This window comes from Anser anser (genome assembly GCF_964211835.1).
Source record: "Anser anser genome assembly, chromosome: 2".
Taxonomy (NCBI): Eukaryota; Metazoa; Chordata; class Aves; order Anseriformes; family Anatidae; genus Anser; species Anser anser.
Genome location: NC_139721.1, coordinates 158389704 through 158410001, shown reverse-complemented (window position 1 = coordinate 158410001; position 20298 = coordinate 158389704). Strand labels below are relative to the sequence as shown.

Below are 20298 nucleotides of genomic sequence, written 5' to 3'. Positions count from 1 at the left end.
GGTATGTGTATCCCACTTGTTTGTCACTCATTTTTCCAGCTACTTAGGGTGCTTTAGACTGAGGACATTTCATTCTGTGTTTCACTCCTAACTGTTGTTCAGGTGTTGGTAATCTAATTTTCCGTAGTGTTAATTTCATGGGCTAGCAGTAAAAGCATGACCCTGTCATCTTTGACCTTATTTTTTAACTCGTGGAAAGTGAATTACCTCTTTCCCCAGCTCCAGGTGTTAAAGGTCAGATAACTAGACAAAAGTTCTGTGTATGTGCTATGCAAAACAAAGCCCCCTTCCAGATTTGTTTATAGGGACCAGCTTCTGTCATCCTCGTCTTTGAGCAAAGTAAGGAAGTTACCTCAAATCCTACATTCTCAGACCTGTGGGCTTTGCAATAAAATAGGTGGGAACAGGCGAAGGGCTGGGTTGTGCTGTCTTTGATTATAGCAAATAGTCCACTACGTTTCCAGTCTCAGATGAGACAAAAAGAAAAATTCTGAAAATTAAGGACAGCTTAGACAAGAGCATGTGTATCAGAATGGACCCTAAAAGAACAGCCGTAGAAAAGGTATATCAAAGAAGTACGAGTATTTTTTTCCCGTTTCCTTTTTTTCGTGGGGGATGTCACTGCCTTATTTTCATTTTTGCAAAAAGAAAGAATGAAGGGAAAAAGAGAGAGAGAGAGAGAAATGCATTATGGATGATTCTTTATTTATGTCATAAATACACTGGAGAGAATTTAAATGATTTTCCTGTGCATGGAAGGAAAAAAATCTTTAATACCCCAGTGTATTTTGATGAACTCTGTTAATGCTTTCAGTAGTTCATCACTGACCTGATTTAAAGTTCTTCCCTGATTCCCTCCTTCTCAGTGATGGCTAATTCTTGTATTACAGTGCTAATAAATCTTCTTAAATTCATTATTCTTAAACAGCGACATGTTAATTTAAATTAAAGAAGTACTGATGAAGTGGGTTTGTAGTTGTTGTTGTTTTGTTTTGATTTGATTTCAGAAGCAATTTTTTGTTACAGCCTGAGAAAATGGGCATTTTTTTCCTTTGAATATAAAATGTGAATATGCACATTGAGAAAATGTATGGCTGCAATAATGACTCGTAGTACGTACTGGTGCCCAGATGCAGTAGTGTGTCTTGCTTGCAATAGAGAACTAAACTACATTCTAGCTACTGGCTTGCAATTGATCTTATTTCTTCCATGTGGGTAGCTCTTCCAAGCTGTAGCAAAGCAAAGGAACAGAAGGACTGTACCAAGATTTGAGACAACTTGTAAAATCAATAGCCTCTTGGGTACTGGTAGTACTTGGTAATTAAGGCTTGGAGAAGCAGTAGGACAGCAAGTTAAGATTTGAAGAGGTGCAATCTCTTTGGTGATCTGAAAGACTTGGCAATTAGTACATGCAGAATATGTCCATAGTTTGGGGAGGCCAAATACTGACATGGTCTGACTGCTTTTACTTGCGTGGTTTCACCAAGTTATCTTGTGGGATGACCAGCGGTCCATGTGTAGCAGGACTCAATGTGCTAAAAACCTGGACTGTGCACCTTGTGCTGATAATAAAATCAGCACAGACAGCTGATTAAAACAAAAAAAGGGAAACAGAACTTGAGAATTTCAGAGGTGAATAACACAGGTGTAAAGTCAAGGCTTGGTCAGGAGACGGATTGGAATAGTATGAGATTTCTGCCTTGGACAAGGAGTGTATCTTTGTCCTGTTTTGTTTTGCATTTTGTTGGAGTAAAGAGAGAAATGATTGTGTATTACATTGTAATGAATTGTTTTATGAGAGGCAGTTCAGACAAGTTTAGAAAAAGCAATGTGTAATGCCGCTCTTCTACTAAGGGTTTATCCAGTTCTGGTCTGTAATTCAGCTAATGGTGATACTGTAAGGAATCCTGTATTTGAGAGCTGTTGCCTGTGAGGAACTGTAACATATTTTTAGTTTTGTTCTCTATGGCCGTTAGTATACTTCTCATGCTAATGCAGATATAGTGAATTTTTTTTTAGAAATGAAGACCTCAAAGATTCAAAGTTTGAACCAGTGTTGTAAAAGTAGCTCATCATTTGAAGGGCATGAACCCAGCAGAGTTCTTTATAGACAAAATCTTTTGCATTCTAGACACCAGAAAATCCAGTCTTGTAAGTGCCCAAACTGGGTGAAAATCTTATACCAGCCTCAACTGAGCTCAACACACTGCTCCAGAGCAAACCAGCCTCCCTGAGTTCTGGTACTCACGGGGTGATTTCTCTGCCTTGCCATAGTTTCTGTGCATGTAGTGTATGGAATTCAAAACAAAGCAGCAGGTCTCACCAACACAGATCAGCTCGTCAAAGGCTTTGCATGGATCTCCCCCTTGCTTGGTATCCATTTTGGCAATTACTATGCTTTGACGATCACTCGAATTCAGAAACCCCGAGTCCTCAGATGTGGAATGCTATCAAACCCTGCAACATGTCAGTAGAATTTAAGCAAAGGGTATCTGAGTAAAAAAAGAAAAAATAAGAAGAACTGGTGCACAAAAAAAAAAAAAAACTGTTTGCAATTATAAAATAAACTATTTGCATAAAATATTTCCATTTTAACTGAAAAAAAAAAATCCTGCAGTGTTGTGCTTGTGTGTCTGTGTTTCTTTGTGTCCCTTGGGAACTACTGAGTGACTCAGATAAGTTTCAGCTGGATTGGTAAAACAAAGTCTGTCAGTCTGTGGGTATTTTTCATCTCTGACACTTTGTTATTTTGTGTTGGTTTGTTTTTTTTTCGCCTTTCTTTATTTGAGAAACAAAGTCATACTGACAAATCAAGATCTGGTTACTGTGTTGCATGATTTGTGAATGCAGGCAAAATGCTCTTTGACCAAGGAACCAAAAATGATGCCATCCATTTACAACTTTGCTTTTGGCAGCAAAGCTCTTGTATTAAACCAAAAGGAAAAACAAAACAAAACAAAACAAAAAAAAAAAACAGAAGGGAAAAATGTATGTATTGGTGCAGTGTGTGGCTGTGCACTTGTCTCTGTTCAGGATCTATATTTAGCTAAAGATGACAGTATCATTGCTGCCCTCTAGATGTGTTTATGCTTTGACAGTGTTAAGCTTTTATTAGTGTTTTAGAAAACAGATTAATTCACTTATTAGGGTATCCTCAAGCTTGATTAATTCAGCAGATGGGCAGTAATGAGACTCTTCACTGCTTGCAAAAAAGGTGGTTGTATTTAGAGCGTTACAGGCTAAAGTATGTCTACTTTAGTTCTTTCTTTTCATTGCAAATTGCCCTTTGCAATGGGGAGTTCCAGATGTTCATCCGATGGACAATAAGTGTTGATTCTCATAGCCTTGGCTGCCTGGTTGGGGTTTGTCTACCTGCGCAGGGGAGGGGTATTCAGTGGTGAGACACGTCCACAGGGGGTGACCGGCTTGGTTTGCGATGATTGCAGGCAGGAGGTGGAAGCATTGGAAAGCTTCTGGCTTGAAGATGAAGATACAAATCTCTGTGTTTACAGGCAGGTATCCACAGCTAAGTAGCTAAGCTCTGAAACAAGTTAGCGGAGCGCTGTTCACTCCAGGGGATGAAGCCTGGAGAGTTACTTAGCTTAATGTATTTGGGCAGATAACTCAGTAGTCCATGCAGAAGCTCTTTTGCCATTTGATATGTCCAGAAGCATCTTGTCTGGTGCCTATCTCCTGTTTCACAGGGTCCAGGCCTTTTGTAGGTTTGTGTTTCATCTTCCAGGCCACATGGCGTTGCAGGTACTCTAAGAAAAATGATACGATGCCTGCATATGGGCAGCTGAATTCATCCCTGGGTGTCGAGCTGAACTGAACCCACACCTGAGGACTGATGTTAGGAGGTCAGCCTGCTTTTGTGATCAAAGTGGACAAAAGGTCTCTGTAGCTCTGGATCTCTCTGCAAATCCATCTCTCTTTTGGTACAGGAAAGCTCTTTGACTGAGATAGCCACTTGAGATAAGTGTTTTGGGTATTGCAAAAAGCATCCTCGTTTTCTCCAGGGACTACAGTGCAGAAAATAGGCACATAAGCACTGCAAACCTCGCATCGATGGGGATTTGGTCTCTCCTTGACTACTCCTTGTCCAAGGGTATGTACAGCACCTTTTCCTTGCTAGCCCTACAACCAGATGTCTTGTTGACAATGATTTGGAGAGGGCTGGTGACTTAGCAACTGGGCTGTTGTTCAGGTGGACAGACATGGGAGAGAGCGAGCCATTGACATGAGTATCACAGCTGCATCTATTGACATGGCTTACTCCACGCTGAAAGAGAAACTCCTGCAGCTCTTGTTGTCTCATCTTGAACAGAGGCTTATAATCTTTTTTGTGCTGAGAGAAGGATGAAGTGAATTAATAGTTCTTTTTTTTTTTTTTCATCCCTCCTCTTCTGAGAGGGGTTAAAGAGATTATTTAATTTTTAAAACAGCAACAGAGCTAATTTTCATAGGTTAAACACCCATTCAATTAACAAGATCTAATCTCTGCTCTTTTTCATTACTATTAATTATTGTTCAAACTTCTGGAGCAGTGGTTTTAGCCTGCATATAAGCCTGCATAATGAGCCTTGCTTGGAAATTATCAGTTTTAGAGTCTTGTTCATACTTTATGGGTAGAGACCTGTCCCGGTAACTACAGAAATGTGCATTTTTATAAGTCACTGGCCTAGAGGCTCTATTAACATTTTCATTTTTGTTTTATCTTGTGTATTTTACTGCCTGAGTACTTCTACTGATTGCATATGCATGGCTTACTTTTTCCTGAGAGATTATTCTGGTTTGATTTCTAAAGGGTGCATTTTTGAAAGCCAAGACCTTTTGTAAAAGATGAAGACCATTTATGCTATGGTGGCCTTTCATCTTTACTGGAGAAAAAGAAAATAAAATGTCCATCAGCACTGCCTTGTCAGCATGAGCGGTGATTCCTCGAGGTACAGCTGGATGCAGTGAGGAGTTGCAGCTGAGGTATGGGCTGGCGGAAAGGACAAGGCAAGAGGAGAAGCATCCGAGTCTGAGAGCCAGCAGATGCTGAGCAGTGCTGGTGTGCTGCCATTTGGATTGAAGGGCTCTTTATATATTTAAAACACATTGCTGAGACGCGTTTCAAAGGTCAAACACAAAACTTTCTCTTTTTTGCTAAGCAATGCATGTGTGTCTTCAGCCTTAGAAAAGTACTACTAAACCCTAAAACTGCTCCTACCCCTTTCCCTTTTCTGCAACCTTGTTAGATGTCTGGAAGGCTTTTATCCTACTGGACTGTTTAATGACTAGAGGAAACTTGGGGTAAGAAAAGATGTTTTGTAGCTGATTTCAATTATGGACTCACTACAAAAAGTTAGTAAAAAATGAGTCTGCCATTTTGCAGAAGTCATGTTTTAGCCATCCTGGGGTGACCAACGCTGTACTTGCCAATTAGGGAGTCAAGAGAACATAAAAGAATAAAGGAAGGAGATGGATGAGAAACGGAAAAAACACAGCAGAGGAAAAAGAAGGCCAGAATTGGAATTCTGGGGGAGGGAATTAAACATATTTTTAAGTTTGTAAAACTTCTCTCTGAGGAGACCAAATCTGCAGTTGATTAGGTCAGCTGGACTCCAATAGAGCTGTATCCAGATTAAGATTTCAACCATCTCTGTTCATTTTCTTTTGCTAGTTTAGGTTGAGCTCATCCACAAATAAAGCAGTGGGAAGCTCTTGATTTCAGTGCATGCACAGATGGGAGAGGCTGTACATTTTTTCCTTAACTTTTTTTTTTCTTTTTCTTTTCTTTCCATTGTGAAGCATAATTTGTGGTAAAAGATCACTCTGATTTTGCAGCTTGGAAGTAGAGTGTTGAAAACAAAAGGAGAAATTAAAATAACTCATCTTTCTTGCTGCCATCATCCTGTGAAATGTGTGATTTCTTCATTGATCACAGAACAGAAGTTAACTGCATGTAGTAAAATAAGAAGATTGTTAATGTTGCTTCAGCCATGTTGAGGGCCCTTTTCTTCAGCCAGTTAAACAGTGGGTAGAATTTTTGTTCTTCTCCAGTGAGTTATGAGAGGTGGCTTTGCTACGATCCTGTTTTGCCTGGTTGGATTTCTCTTAAGTTTAGGCTCGATTTTTGCGGCATAATTGACACATTCCCCATGGTCAGGAGCTGCTGTCGCCATTCTGCACCGGGCAGCCCTGATCCTCTGCCAAGGTCAGTCAGAGGCCTGGTCCCCTGCTTTGCCCTTCAGGGTGCTGATCCTGAACTCGGGGACGTCATCCAGGGCTGCTCAGAACAGTGACTTGTCGCAGTGAGAAAGCGCCCATGGGCCTGCGAGAGGGCTCTGAGCCTCGTGGCCTTCAGGAATGGGTCAGCAAACAGGCCCTGAGCAGGTTTTCTGGAGGTTTCTGTGACCCTCTCGCTAAGGAAGCTGCCCCGCACACCTCTCCATTGCTTGCCTGAGTGAGCTGTTGTCTAAACTGACAGCAGCTACCAGCTGGCAAACAGATGGATTGAGGTTCGGTCTCTTCCCACAAGTTAGGAATCAGACAATACTTGCACAATTGTGTGTTTCTGGGGCCAGGGGAGGAGTGGAAGAGGGAACAGCTCATGAACACGTTGGAAAGGGGATGAATCGGATGCATTACAAGGGGACACAAAGCAGGGATTTATTATCTCACAACATAAAAATGGCCCACACGTCTAGCTCTAGCGTCGGGCCTCTGGTGGATGTGGGATTTCCTTCGTTATTCTCCCTCACGACCAGTTTTCATCCAGCCAAGCCATGGGAGGGTGAGGTCTGAACACTTGCAAGGGAAGGAGCAACCAGGCTGTTCTCTCCAGTCACCGAGCACTTGGGGCTCTCTGTGACTCCCTGGGCTTCGGCCTCTGTGTTTATTGCCACAAAACCTCAAGGAGTGTCACTGAGGGAATTCCGCTGAAGGATGGTCACCCGTAATTCTTCCTCTCAGCCACAGGGTGTCACTTAAAGTGCAGGTAAAGTGAGTGTCCACAGGCATCTGCACTGAGTCACTTGGGGGGTGGAAGTGACGGATGGGGGTGAAAGAAAACTGGTGTGACTGGTGGGCCTGGGCCTTGTCCTGCTGTAGTTACTGACAGTGCTGCCTCTGCAGCCTCCACATCCTGCTGGGTGGTAAAAGGGGCGGACTGAAGTGAAGCGGGGACAAGGACACGGTGGAGGAGGAGATGGAGGATGCTCTGGAAGGAACCCTGTTGTCCTGCCTTTGTGGAGCACTTGCTAGGCAGCAGGATGCTGCCTGAGGGAACGTGGTTGGTGGTGGTTTCACCAGGGCTGCTCTGAAAGGCCAAAGGAAGGGAAACACTAAGCTTTGTTCCCAAGCAGGTGTGTAGTATGTTAGAAGATGTGGAGCTATGCAAAGCTTAAGGTAGCTTAATTCAGTTGTGGAGCACCTCCGTGAAAAGCAGACAAGAGAACCTGCATTTGGATGACAGGAATTCTTCCTTGTAGATACCATGTTCATTCATAACTGTACTGCTTCCTGTTGCAGTACAATCAACTGGGTATTTCCTTCCAGAGTGCCCTGGCAGGGACTGTTAGATTCCCCCTGCGGACCCTCAGGTGCTTGGCAGATGCTCTAGGTTCTCCCTCTTCACAGAAATAACACATCTAGTAAATGCGGGACAATGCCTTCCTCAGCTGTGCCTGCTCAACTTGCCTGTTGCTGATGGGAGGGGTGTTCTGCAGCTCAGTGAGCACACTGACTGGATTTAGGTGCTGGTTTATATTTCACAGAATCATAGAATCACAGAATGGTTTGGGTTGGGTGGGACCTTAAAGCCCATCTAGTGCCAACCCCCATCCACGGGTAGAGACACCTCCCACCAGCCCAGGCTGCCCAAAGCCCCATCCAGCCTGGCCTTGAAACCTCCAGGGATGGAGCATCCTCAGCTTCTCTGGACAGCCTCTGCCAGGGCTCACCTTTCCTTCTGTGTTCTTCAGTGGCATGGAAGTATCTTTGCTGTTCCTGTAATGGTGAACGTTTGTGACTTCTATGGCTTGTAAAGACAGTACTTCAGGTTGTGTCCTCATCCCAGTAAAGTTCACAGACTACAAATGCCATGCAAGACTCTGCTTACAGCCTGCTACCGCATGAAAGGGAAACTCTTATTCAGTTTTGGACTGCAACATTGCTTACGACTTGACATCCAGCTTATAACAGCCATTCCTTAGTAGCTTGCAAAGGCAATAAGGACTATGATATCCCATTAAATTGGAGGGGAATGGATTTTTAGTAGATATTTTCCTTTTTCAGTGCAGTTTAATTCTTATCAGACATTACTCATGGAGTTTGTAATCAGTAGCTCTTGGGACAAATTCCTAAAATCAATAAAACTCAGATTGCTTTATGCTGACCAAGGTCTGCAGTGCTTGGAATAACAGAGGGCCAGACGCTGCTCCATTTGAGACTTGTGAAATAAGAAGCAATCTATTGAAGTGAATGATAAAAACAGAAACTAGTACAATGTTTCAAAAAGAAAATATCCCTCCAAATCTCATGAAGTATTTTCCTTGGAAAAAATGGAAGGAGGAAGAACCATTCCCAACGTGCCTGCATTGTCCAAAGCCCCTGGTGGCTGGAAGGCACTGAACACACAGTGACACAAGGCTGCATGCAGTGCTTTATTCTCCTGAGTCAGCCAGGGAGCAAAGAGAGATTTGGAAGGTTAAAAATGTTCTATGGAAATGAGAAAGTCAAACTAGGAAATGACTTTGCTAGTTCACTGTTACCATCTTAACTAAACTTAGATGTGATCTCTTAGTGATTCTTTTTCTCACTGCTGGGAGTATTAATTTAATTATTGCTGAATTATGCCACTAATACCTGAAGCATCAGCATTTGTGTATCTTAAAGTACATGATGAGCAGTCATTCCTTCCAGAATCTCCAGGCTTTCCACCTCTATTGCCACTTTTCAATTAGAGCAGCTAAGGCAGAGTTTGGAAGTGAAGAGTTTTCAAGGATTCTGGGTTCTGCACTGATCTTAATACACTTGACAGACCACATGCTTTGAGCTCTGTTTGGAAACCGGTGAGGACAGCAGGTATTTAACTGCTGGAAATTGATTTCTAGGTATCATAAACTGCCAGGTTTTGCATATTCATGCCCTTGTCCTCTGAGCAGTGTGGGAGCCAGGTAACACTGCCACCAGCTCACAAGATCTCTGTAGAGTTAATGCCTTTCATTGATCCTTATCAACACTTTGCACGAAAGAAAGCCAAGATCCCATACATCCGTATTCGGTTCATTTTGGCCATCTACTTTGATCTTCTGAATTTCCAACTTCACATAAACTTCACGTGTAAATGCACCCACCTGCCCCACTAGCATGCCAAAAATTCGTATTTCACAAATGTCTGCCTTGTGTCAGGCCTCTCTAAAAATGCACATTTCCACCTGTCAGCTTGCGGCACTGTGCCAAAGTTGATTGTGACTAAGGAAGCCTTCTTTGCAGCACCAAAGTAACAAGGGTTGTGGGTTTGTTTTGTTTTGTTTTGTTTGTTTGAGAAATGAGGGAACAAAGATCTTCTGGATCTGCATTCTACTTCAAAGAAAGCCTCCTCAAAACAGACAGGAGCAGATGCAAATGTAGGTGCGATGGTGCACTGCATTATCCAGCCCAGCCCAGAGGGGAGAGGCTGCAGCACGCCGAATGCCGATATTTGCTGCAGGTTCCTATTTTTTCTTGGGAAGGTCTAAAAGATCACCACTGACTTTTTTTCGTGTAGTTAAGTCATCCCTATCTACCTACAAAACCATTCTCAGCCTGGCTTTGTCTTTTTCATCCTAATCTCTCCATAACTCCTTCCTCTCTCAGTTCTCCTGTAAAATAAATTCTGGCAGCAATAATAATAGCAGTTTAATGCTCACACAAGAGCCATTTAGTACTTTATTTTATTCCTCCAGTGAATGCTAAGGGAATAGAAGGATCTGTGAGATGCGCTGGAGAGGCGAGTCTGTCAGAAGAGCACAGGCATCACAGTAGTTTGTTTCAGTTTATAAGTCCATGTAAGTATGTAAAATGTTCTCTTGTAACCAGAAACGTGATAAATAATTGTTTAATATTTCAGCAAATGGATGTAAGGTATTTACTGGAGATCCTCATTTTACTGATTCTCTGCTAGATTTCAGCTGCAATCCGTGTACTGAGTTGCTGTGATTACATCAGCACACTACGGACGAGCACAAGTAGAGTATCTCTTTTCGATTACAGGGCCTCGAGAGAATTTGTGGTGCTATTTTTTCATCACTTCTTCAACTCCTTAGGTAACCTGCATGCCTCCTTCAATGTGTTACCTCTCCTAGGTGCTCTATCAAAACCCCATTCCTGGTTCCCCATTCCTTGCAGTAGTTGGGCCAGGGACTGCAGGTTAATGGGGCAGACACATGAATGAGCCACTGATGCTCTGGGAAATCAACCATGTGTGCACTCAGCTTCTGGTATACCTGAGCTACAATTCCCTTTCTTAAATCTCAGGGAAATAAATTCATTCAGTTTTGGTAAATCGGACGTGTGACCAAGTCCTTGGGTTCTGGAGTAGTTTTGAAAACTCTACTGTGATTTCACCAGTATCTTCTAGAAGTGAACTGTTTCTAGTGATTTTGAATGTACAGCTAAGAAAGTCCTGGCTTTGCTTGGTGAAAATAAGCATGGTGTGATAACATGATGTACTGCAGGTTGGACTAGATAACCTCTACTTCTCCTTCTAACCATCTGCGGGTCTGTGCTATCCTACAGATTTCCAGTGGATCCTTCAGTATTCTCTATCATCCATCTCTTGTTCATCTTAGACAGCTGTGGCATGGCACTTAGTGGTGGTGTTTCTTTAGTTTCTAAGACACTCGAGCTGTAAGCAGAATATGCAGAATTTTTATCCCACGATGTGTAACAGAGAGGGGTCTTAGTCTCTTGTTGGGAACCTAGGTATCTTACACATTAATCTGTGTAATTGTTCTGCACCGCTTTACTTGCTTTAGCTCATCCTTTGCTTGATTTCTGGGGAATTAAGTGAATCTCACAGGGCACTGACCTTTGTCTAGTTGCCATGTTACCTTAACGAAAATCAGCTGGAAAAGGCAGGGCTAATTGCTTTGATTTAATCCTGAAATGTTGATGACTCATTGATGGCTCATTCAGGATAGCAGACACTCAAGGTAGAAGGACTGGATAAAAATAGCTTTCTTGAGATTAAGTTAAACAGTTTAAATGCTGAAAGTTTCAAATGTTTAGATCCTAGGTGTTGTATAACACTTGCTGGAAACTTGAACTCTGACTTTGGTATCCACATCCTCTTCCATCTCAAGGTAAAAGCAATAAACCTGCTGTCCAACTGTCAGCAGAAAGCAGCAGTGACTTGGTTCCAGGTGTCCCTGTGACAAGCCTGGCGCTTGCATCCAAGCAGCGATGTAAATGTCTGGCGCAGGAGTCCCTGACACATCTGGAAGGTGACACCTGAGGCCATCTGGGAACACACAAACTATTTTTCAGAATTTAAAGGTTTCTCTTTTTGCTGAGACTGACTGATTTCCAGGGCTAATTTTTCTCCCTTCCATGAAGGGGAAGGAATTACAGAAAGTTACGGGAAAAGTGGAAGTATCAATAAAAAAGGATAGCACAGAAAAGACTGGCCAGTGGAAGAGCAGAGCATCAACCAAGCGGACTGGGAATGAAAAGGGAGGTGAAAGTGAGCAAAGACAGAGGCTTTGTGCCTGGAAAAAACATGAGTTAAGAGTCACTGTGGGAATGTGTGAGAGTGGAGTTTCTCCAGAATGCTTTAGTGAAAGAGTTAAGTGATTTTAGATGCAGAAATGACACTGTGCAGGAGTAAGAGCTGGCAGTGTAGCATGGCAGATTGTGCAGAAGTAAGCAGCAGCAATGAGCTCCTAGGCAAGTGTTGTGGGGTTGGAAGGAAAGACGGCCTCAACTGCGAGCGAGGAGTGGCTCTGAAATTGGTGCTGTCAAAGAATGCAGTGTGTGAACCCTGGTGGAGGGAAGGGGCAAACACTAGGAGACACTCAGAAGGCATTTGTGGGGAACCACTGGAGTGCCATGTGTGCCAGCTGTGAGACAAAAAACAAAATCTCAGCTGCCACCCCAAAGGACAGCAGGTGAGAGAGGGGACTTGGTGGTTAAACACTGGAGATAAAGAATAAATGTGACACATGCTGTACTGCATCAGAGACAGGCAGGATGAAATAACAGGCACAGCTACCAACAGGGGAAAGGGAAGAAAAAAAAAAAAGAAAGAAAGAAAAAGAAGAAAAAAAAAAAACAGGGAGAAAAGAAAATACCAGAGCCAACATAGCTACCTTGCAAATGAGATGTATGGCTTAAATTTTAGTGTGTTTGGCTTAGGTGCTTCCTCTGTTTCCATGTTCCAATGAAAGAGTTGTTCATTCACTCTTGCTGCCTCTCCTCTGGCTTTCTTGGCCTTGGAGTTGGTTGCCAGGCAGGCAACAGGACCACAGCTTCACGCTGGTTCTGATTTTGTTCTGAAAACCTTGTTCCAAACCCTTTTTTCCAAACCTTTTTTCCAAACCCTTTTGGTTCTTTTTTCATTGCCTCGAAAGCACAGCTTTCACTGTGAATGCAAAGACCTGCCTGACCATGGCTTGCTTTGGTCTGCCCAGGACATCACTGGCACGTGGGGTTGTTCTGGTATGTGGCCGCAGTCCATAGACAGCATTTGTCATTGTGCCTGTCTGAAAGGAATGGTAATAGGGTGGTTTCACCTGTAACTGTCAGAACAGACAGAAAATGAGACCTGCTTCACACCCTGTAATTGACCTCAGGCAAGCTGCTTCAGTCTCCTGTCCTTTGGTCTTGCCCTTTGTAAAGAAACTCCAATAAATCAGGAACTCTGAAGCCTTACAACTCTTTAAAGACCTCTGTCATGCCTTTTTGGTTTACAGTGCAAGAAGTTCTCTGATAATGTATCACCTCTATTCATCAGTGCCATTAATTTCTCTGGGGCTGAGAAGGACAGTTTTGAGGATAGAATCTGTGTTTTACAGTCCTTTATAAGGGCTTTAATGCTAAGGCTTTGGGACATACAAATACTAAGTAGACTGTCAGATTTCAGTATCTCAATATCATTGTCTCCAAGGCTCTTTTTCAGCAATAAAATCTTCTATTCTCAACAAGAAAATGTGGAGTGAACAGAAAGCATCCCTTTGTGTGATTATCTGGGAAAACTGAATTTTTGTGATTAATATCTTCAGAGTTGCAAAAGTATCTATGAGCTTGGATGTTTAATCTGTGTGATCATTACAGTTGCCAATATATTCCCGTGTTTGACCATCTACTTTTGCAGTTAATCTATAGCCCTTTATTTTCGCGCCTTATTATCTTGGTGCAGATCTGCTGGTCTCTAGCACCTGCAATTTTTCTGTGTGCCAAAGGAAATGCTTAGTTATCAAAATCACATTTCTTCAGCTATTTGGTGCTCTACTCTGCAATGCAGAGTTGTTTCCTAGGCTACATTTGCTAGCATAATACATATTCTGTTGTCAGATATCCTATCCGGTGGGTTTTGCCTCATTCCTTGATCTAGTGAAGATAAATTATTGAACTGTCTTGCTTTATCAGTGGAGAATGTCTTCACTTTCCATAAACTGAGCTCAGTTTTGCAAATGATTTTTTTTTTCTGCAAATCCATTTCAGATACATCACTCAACATTGTAGCACAAATGAAGAAGAGGAATTCAAGCTCTCAGGTGGTGATGTAGAAAAGACAGTATGTTAAAAGGAAGCAACCTTTGATCAGGCTCTGCTTGCCTTTTTGTGCTAAAACCAAAGCAAGGGTATGTCGGCTCTCTGAAGGCTCGTTGCCTGTTTGATACACCAGCCCCACGAACGCAGTTGCAGTTTTTCTGTCCACGAGCAGTGCCGGTGTGTGAGGCAGTGCAGGTAGGGTCTGGGCAGCCTGCAGGGGTAAGAAATGAAACGGGAGCGACACCGCCAGCTTAACTCTAGGTTAATGAAGAGGGAGAATCTGAACCTATGCTCAAGTGAGTAAGCAGTAAAAGGAGAAGCAGAGATCTATTGGCAGGACAGAAGGGAGAAGAGGGGAAAAGTAAAGGAAATAGGCAATGGGGGAGGATTAGCTTCTCACTGTGCACTGCGAGGTTTGGATCTGTCACTAGGGCAGACATTGTTCATACCAAAGCTGACGATCCTGTCTCTGTCCGTCCATCCCAAAGCCCAGTTCACAGGCATTAATCAGTTTACAAGTCAGTGTCTGGTTTGCTGCAGTTACAGCAAGTGTTTGCTTTTAATTAGCATCTTCTGGGTGCCTCTCATTAATGGTCATCTCAGCAGTACGTGCTCTGGGACAAGACAGACGACTATCACTGGTCAGTTTTACTATTGCAATCCTTATTCACGAATGGCTATTATTAACTCTCCAACTGTTCAACCATCACATCTATTTATATTGCCAGCAGTGACTAAGATGAGCTAATTACAGAGATTATGCAATTTGGTCGTATATTATATGTATAATTTTGTAATGAAGGGGTAGTGCTATTTAGAAGCTGTTCTCATAAGCCTCCCTTTGACTACAAAGGTCTGGCAGGAAGCTTTGCAAGAGAAACTTTACATAAAATGGTTATTTAAGAGTCAGATCATTGACAGGGAGAAAGATCTTGAGACATTACTATGTTCTTTTGGAAGCAAGTGCTAATATATTAAAAATCTTCTTTATGGATAAGTAGCTTTTAGCTCCAGTGCTGGTAGTGCCCTGAATGCTTAAATGGATCTTATGAATACATGTAAATGTAATCGATCCTTTGCAGTACTGATTTCTTTTTATCTTTTTTTTTTTTTTTCAAGATCAAGCAGGCAAGAGATTTTGTTGTTGTTGTTGTGCCCTGGTGGTTTTTGTCATGGTGTTATTTGCGGTATTTTTTTCCCCATTTGTTTCTTCCTGTATGGGTAAGCTTATTGATGATTGTTGGTAGTAAAAGTTACCTTCATTCTGCTTGTACTTCTGTAGTGCCTAGGGATCAGATCTTTGGTGGGCTCAAGACAAACTGTGGAAAATATGTTCTTCCCCAGGCAGCTATTTGGAGGCTCTTTAAAAAGGTCCTAACAGGAAAGAGAAGAGGATGCGGATTATGGAATAAATATGGAAAAACTCATTCTAATATTATTTGAAAATTCTTAAGGGTTGGAAATACAATTATGGGGACTGCAGGAGGGTTCAGGACAGAGCACAGCATGTTGTCCGAGGGAAGGGCTTCCAGAGCGCTGAGCAATGCGCTGGGGCATTTGAACAGTATTTGTAGATTGGAGTTTCTGTGCACTCTGTGCAAGCTGATTTAATTCTCAGTGGTATATCCTATCTTGAACATGGAAGATTGATTATTTCTCCAAAGAACCGTGCAAGGGGGTAGGTCTGCTTTGTAATTCAGACGTGTGAATTAAGTTGTTGACTTCTAGAGGTGCAGCTAGGTTCGCTTGACTCAGTACCACGAGCATCACAGCTGTAACAGCACCACGCCCAGTTTCTGATGCTCAGGCCCAGCCAGGACTAAAAGGCAGGGATGTTAACATCTGTGTATGCTACTGCAGCCTTGCTGCCCATTTCAGCTTGGTTGCATTCCCATTGCTTCTCTGTAAATATTCCCTATAGTCGTGATTCTCACATGTTGTGGTAGCATGGAAGCAAGTAGTGACCTGGGCATGAATTTTAAGTGAGTTGTAAGTGTTTTAAATTCAACACCTTATCTATTGCTAAATGCACTAACTGGTTTTCAGCCTTGGAAAACAATCAGGATTTGGTGTGCTGGTATTTTTATACCTTAGCAGCTTAGTGAAGTCATATGGAGAAATTCTCTTTGCATGCAGCACGTATCCTTTCCCAAAACAGACACCAGACTAAATTGGCTTGTTATATTTGCCTTAAGTTCTAGGTTGGTTGTCTTTCTTCAAAGGATTCCAAAACTGATCTTTCTTTCATTGAAACAAACTCACTGATCTGTAGTAATTATCTTCATTCACTGCAAAGATTTTTACACTTTTCTGGAGTTTCTGAAATCATGTCCTATTTAACACAGTACTTGAAACTCCACAAAGCTGTAAAAGCTGAACGTGTTTCTGCCTTGTCTAACTTAGCTCCAAAGATGAGGCTCTCTCAGTTTTCATACAGTCTGCTGCTACCAGCTGATTGTCTAGGGAGGATGCCATGACATTTCCAGGCTTTCCTTCACTAACTGATCTTCAGGAACCTGAGTTTCCACTGGTTCAGCAGCATTTGTGAATCCACTTCCCTCACAGTTATTGCAGGGCAAATTGTCTTTATATTTATACTGATGTTACATAGGATATTGGAAAGGGCAGCTGATGAAGCTCTTTCTGTTCAGTATTTTCCCTCCACCGTAACCAAGTAGGACTCTCCTAAAGGCATGCTGAATGTAGGCATAAGCGCTGACATGTAACTGCATGAACTGGTTACTTCTGTTGATCTAGATGATTCACCTGGTCACAAAACAAAGTCTTTTGAAAGCTTCAACAGGTAAGGATGTGTCAGTGCTATTATATGGCTCACAAAATCTTTCTGCAAATGTGTTATCTGTAACTCAGCGTTTAAGTTCTGAGATTGGTTATTTTGACTGATCCTGAGCAACAGTATTTCAGGAAGGGAAACGTGTAAGTGGACAGTAAGTAGTAAAGAGATGGTAGAAGGATTTAAAGTAGGCTTTGTAAACTGACTGCTCTCGTGTAATCAAATAGTATTCTCCGCAGTTGGAAGCATCCCGTGAATAGTTTTCATAAATGATTTTCAATAGTAAAGTAAGAGAGACACTTGAAGTAATTGCTATATGCACACTGCATTTTAAATCTATTTAAACAGAGATAATGAGCTATACTCCTCTCTTAGACTGAACTAAATCCCAAGTAATTCTCTGAAGCTGAATGTTTCTTCCTATCATATTCTGGATGTACAATCATGTAACAGCTAATTATAGTGATTAACTGAATTTCACAGATGATGACCCGAAGAAACTGCTACATGATGTATATTGCATTTCCTTCGTGTTTCAAAGATAATGAGAGCAAATCGTAGTTAACATTGTACTCTCATTAGAAAGTCTGCTAACCTTCTTCTATTGATTTGATCCAAAGATAAATTCTTGTACACCGGGAGGAAAAGGCATTTTATCCTAAACACTTCATGTGTAATTACAAAAATAATCTTTTATCTATATAAAGATTTAGATTCTATTTTAAGAGGAGCAGAGTTAAAGGGTAGTGCATCACACGAGCTCGTTGTACGTGATATAGTTAAGATCAGATACCCGAGAAGAACAAAATTCTTGGTAATGATTTCCTTTAAAAAATCTTCAGTGAGAACTACTCCAGGACATTGTAACTGCATAAGTGACAGTCAAGTCGTCTTTTATTCGCTAATGCTTCATTTGAGAAATGATATGCAGCAAACCTCTCCTTGGAAATTACAGCAAGTGAAACGAGGGTTTGGCCATGAACCCCCAGTGAGTTTTTATGCGAGTGTCAGGAGCACTTCTGTAAGAGTCAGCTTCCCCTCAGCATGTTTCCTGTGGTCATCCCATCTTTGGGACTGCAGGTTGGTTCCACACTGTGGATTTGGTGAAGGTCTGTCCTGGAACAGCTGTGTTCTTTGTTAGCTGTGATCTGTGACCACTTCTTTGTTACACTGCTTGCAATCTGCTTGTGGTCTGGCTTGGATCCCGCACCTTAGCCCCCAGTTTCTTCTTGTGCTGTTTCTTCATAAGCTTAGCTCACAAAAATTTGGGAAAGGTGCTGTTTTCAACATCTAATTATAACTTAGCACTATGGATCACTATACTACATTTTATTACTTTAAAACAAGCAAACAACAAAACAAACAAAAAAGCCAACACATTGTTTCATGTCTTTATTTCTTTCCTTCCCCCTTGTCTAGAGGTAAGGTCTGACCCACAGAGGGCGTTATATGCCTTCAGGGGTGGTGAATGTACTAATGAGGAAAAACCTGCACGTCTTTGGCAATCTGCACTACTGTGTGAAAGGGAGATGATGGAGTAGTTGGAGATAGACTGGGTCTCCCTATTGTAATGTTTTAAAATAAAATTCCTAGAGTAAAAATGGAAACAAACAATGTTAGAGCTTAATAGAACACCACTTACTTGGTCTCTTGAGGCACTGGGCCAAAATGAATATTTCCAGTGGAAACTATAAAAGTGACTGCTTATTTTTTTTACAGGAGAGGCTTCAGGGTTTGGATGCTTATTTGTGCAGAGCTTTTATGTTGCACTACAGATTTTTTCCTGGTCACGTTCAGTTCAAAGTAGGCCCAAACTGTTATAAATGGCATACTTTCCAACAATATAATGTAGCTTTTTTATGAACACAATGGTTGCATTGCTATACAGCATAATTCACTGCTCTGTAAAGGTAATCAAATTTCCATCCTAATTTAAAAAGTACAAATTTAATTTAATTCACCTATTAAAGAAAAAGAATTCTGACACCACCTTTTCCACATTTGATGTATAAGCCGGTAGCTCATTGTTATTTGGCAGATGAAGTCAGGTTTTATTGCTTTGAAAAGCATTATAAATTAAAGACACCTTTTCATTCACTTTGTGTTCTTCAAAGTCCAATGCAGTTTGCCTGCTATTCACACATATCAGCTTCTCTCTTCTACAGTGCAATTGTTCATGGCAAACTTGGGCTTTAAGATTTTGTGGTTGGGTACCAAGCAGAATATGAATTAAGCAGTCCGTGTTTGAATACCTAATGGTTAAATAGTACACACTCAATCTTCTCTCTGGGGACAATTCCGTGGTTGAAATGGAAATGGTACTGGGAGTAAATCTTGCCCCAGTATAAGAAATTTAATTTATGAGTGCTCACTGATGATTTTCTTTTTTTTTTTACCAAGGAAAGTACTAAGTGTTGAAATGGGAGAATCTGGTCTAAATGAAAATGAATGGCAAACACTAAACACTTCTCTAGGTGAATGAGCGCTTTCAGACATATAATTTTTTTTTTTTATTTTCTTGCTCTCTTTGAAAGGAAATGCCAAACCTTTATAAAGACAACTTTTTTTCTTCTATTTATCTTTGTATGTTCTAAAAATTGTCTTCCTGCATTATCACTGTAAACAACCAGTCTTAGTGCCTATCTCCCATGTCAACATGACAGAAAATTTGCAGTTGTTTAAAGAGCAAGCAAAGTCAGCTACTGAATGATAGGAACTTTCCACAACATTCTGCTGTATAGTCCCTCTGTACAGTTACATGTATTACACTTTCAATCTGTCGTGGGATCACACATCACCAACTCTTTTATCCTTTTGAAACACCTGGAGCATTTTCTCCCCCTCCAAGTTCTTGGCAGATGTCCTTGCTGGATGTATCATTTGCTTAGGGATGGTGCTGTGGTGATAAGCCTGCCTTGATCTCCTCACCTCCTTCTTTCCTTTCCCCAGTGCCTCATTCATGCTTGTACTGTCCTTTGGGAACCATACTATGAAGAGTCTTGGCAGACTAACCTGAATTAAAGAATATATATATATATATATTCTTTACATTATTCTTTATATATTCTAAACACCTTTTGTTTAGAACAAGCTCCTTCTTAGCAATCTCAGAAGTGAAAGAAGAATTTTAGCTTTCTGGGATGTGGGTCTAATGCCTTAGAAACCAGCACGGACAAGCTTGGGCTATTGTATTCACTTACAGTATATGTCCTCCAACCTCTTGCAGGACTGCAGAAATTAAAGGATAGTGATTATAACCAGAAATAAAATGTACAAAGATGGCCTGAAAGTGAGGAATTAAAGGTGTCAGCAGTATTACTTCAAAGCAAGCAAAATAATGTAATTTCAGACTGGTAGACATGGAGAGAAGCTTGTCTTGGGAATGAATGGATGTTGAGGAGACACCTGAGCTAAGCATAAGGTTTCTGCCCTTTACTTAAAGCAGTGCATCTAACTTGAGAACAGGGTATTTGCAATATGTGCAATGTTTTGTGCTACTCTGAAATGACTTTGCCTTTTCATCCACTTCCTTGTAGTCACAGAACTATGCGGTGAATTATTCAAAGAGAACAGTGGTCTTTGCCATCTTTGGTAGCACCAGTTTGGGACACAGAGGATCACCAACCTTTGCATTTCTGATGCCTCATTACTTGTGGGTCAGACGTAAGAGATTGCAATGGTGGCCAAAACTTCAGTTGCCACAGGGTCTCCTTTGCCTTTTGGCACTAGTAGGCTGCCCAAATGCTTCTGTATTACCTTGA

The 20298-nt window shown here is 41.5% G+C and overlaps 1 protein-coding gene across 4 annotated transcripts in view; it reads left to right on the top strand.

Annotated features, from left to right (window-relative positions):
* Nucleotides 1-20298, top strand: part of CRHR2 (corticotropin releasing hormone receptor 2) — a 158394-nt gene that overhangs the window by 52020 nt on the left and 86076 nt on the right. The gene's annotated exons all lie outside the window — the stretch shown is intronic.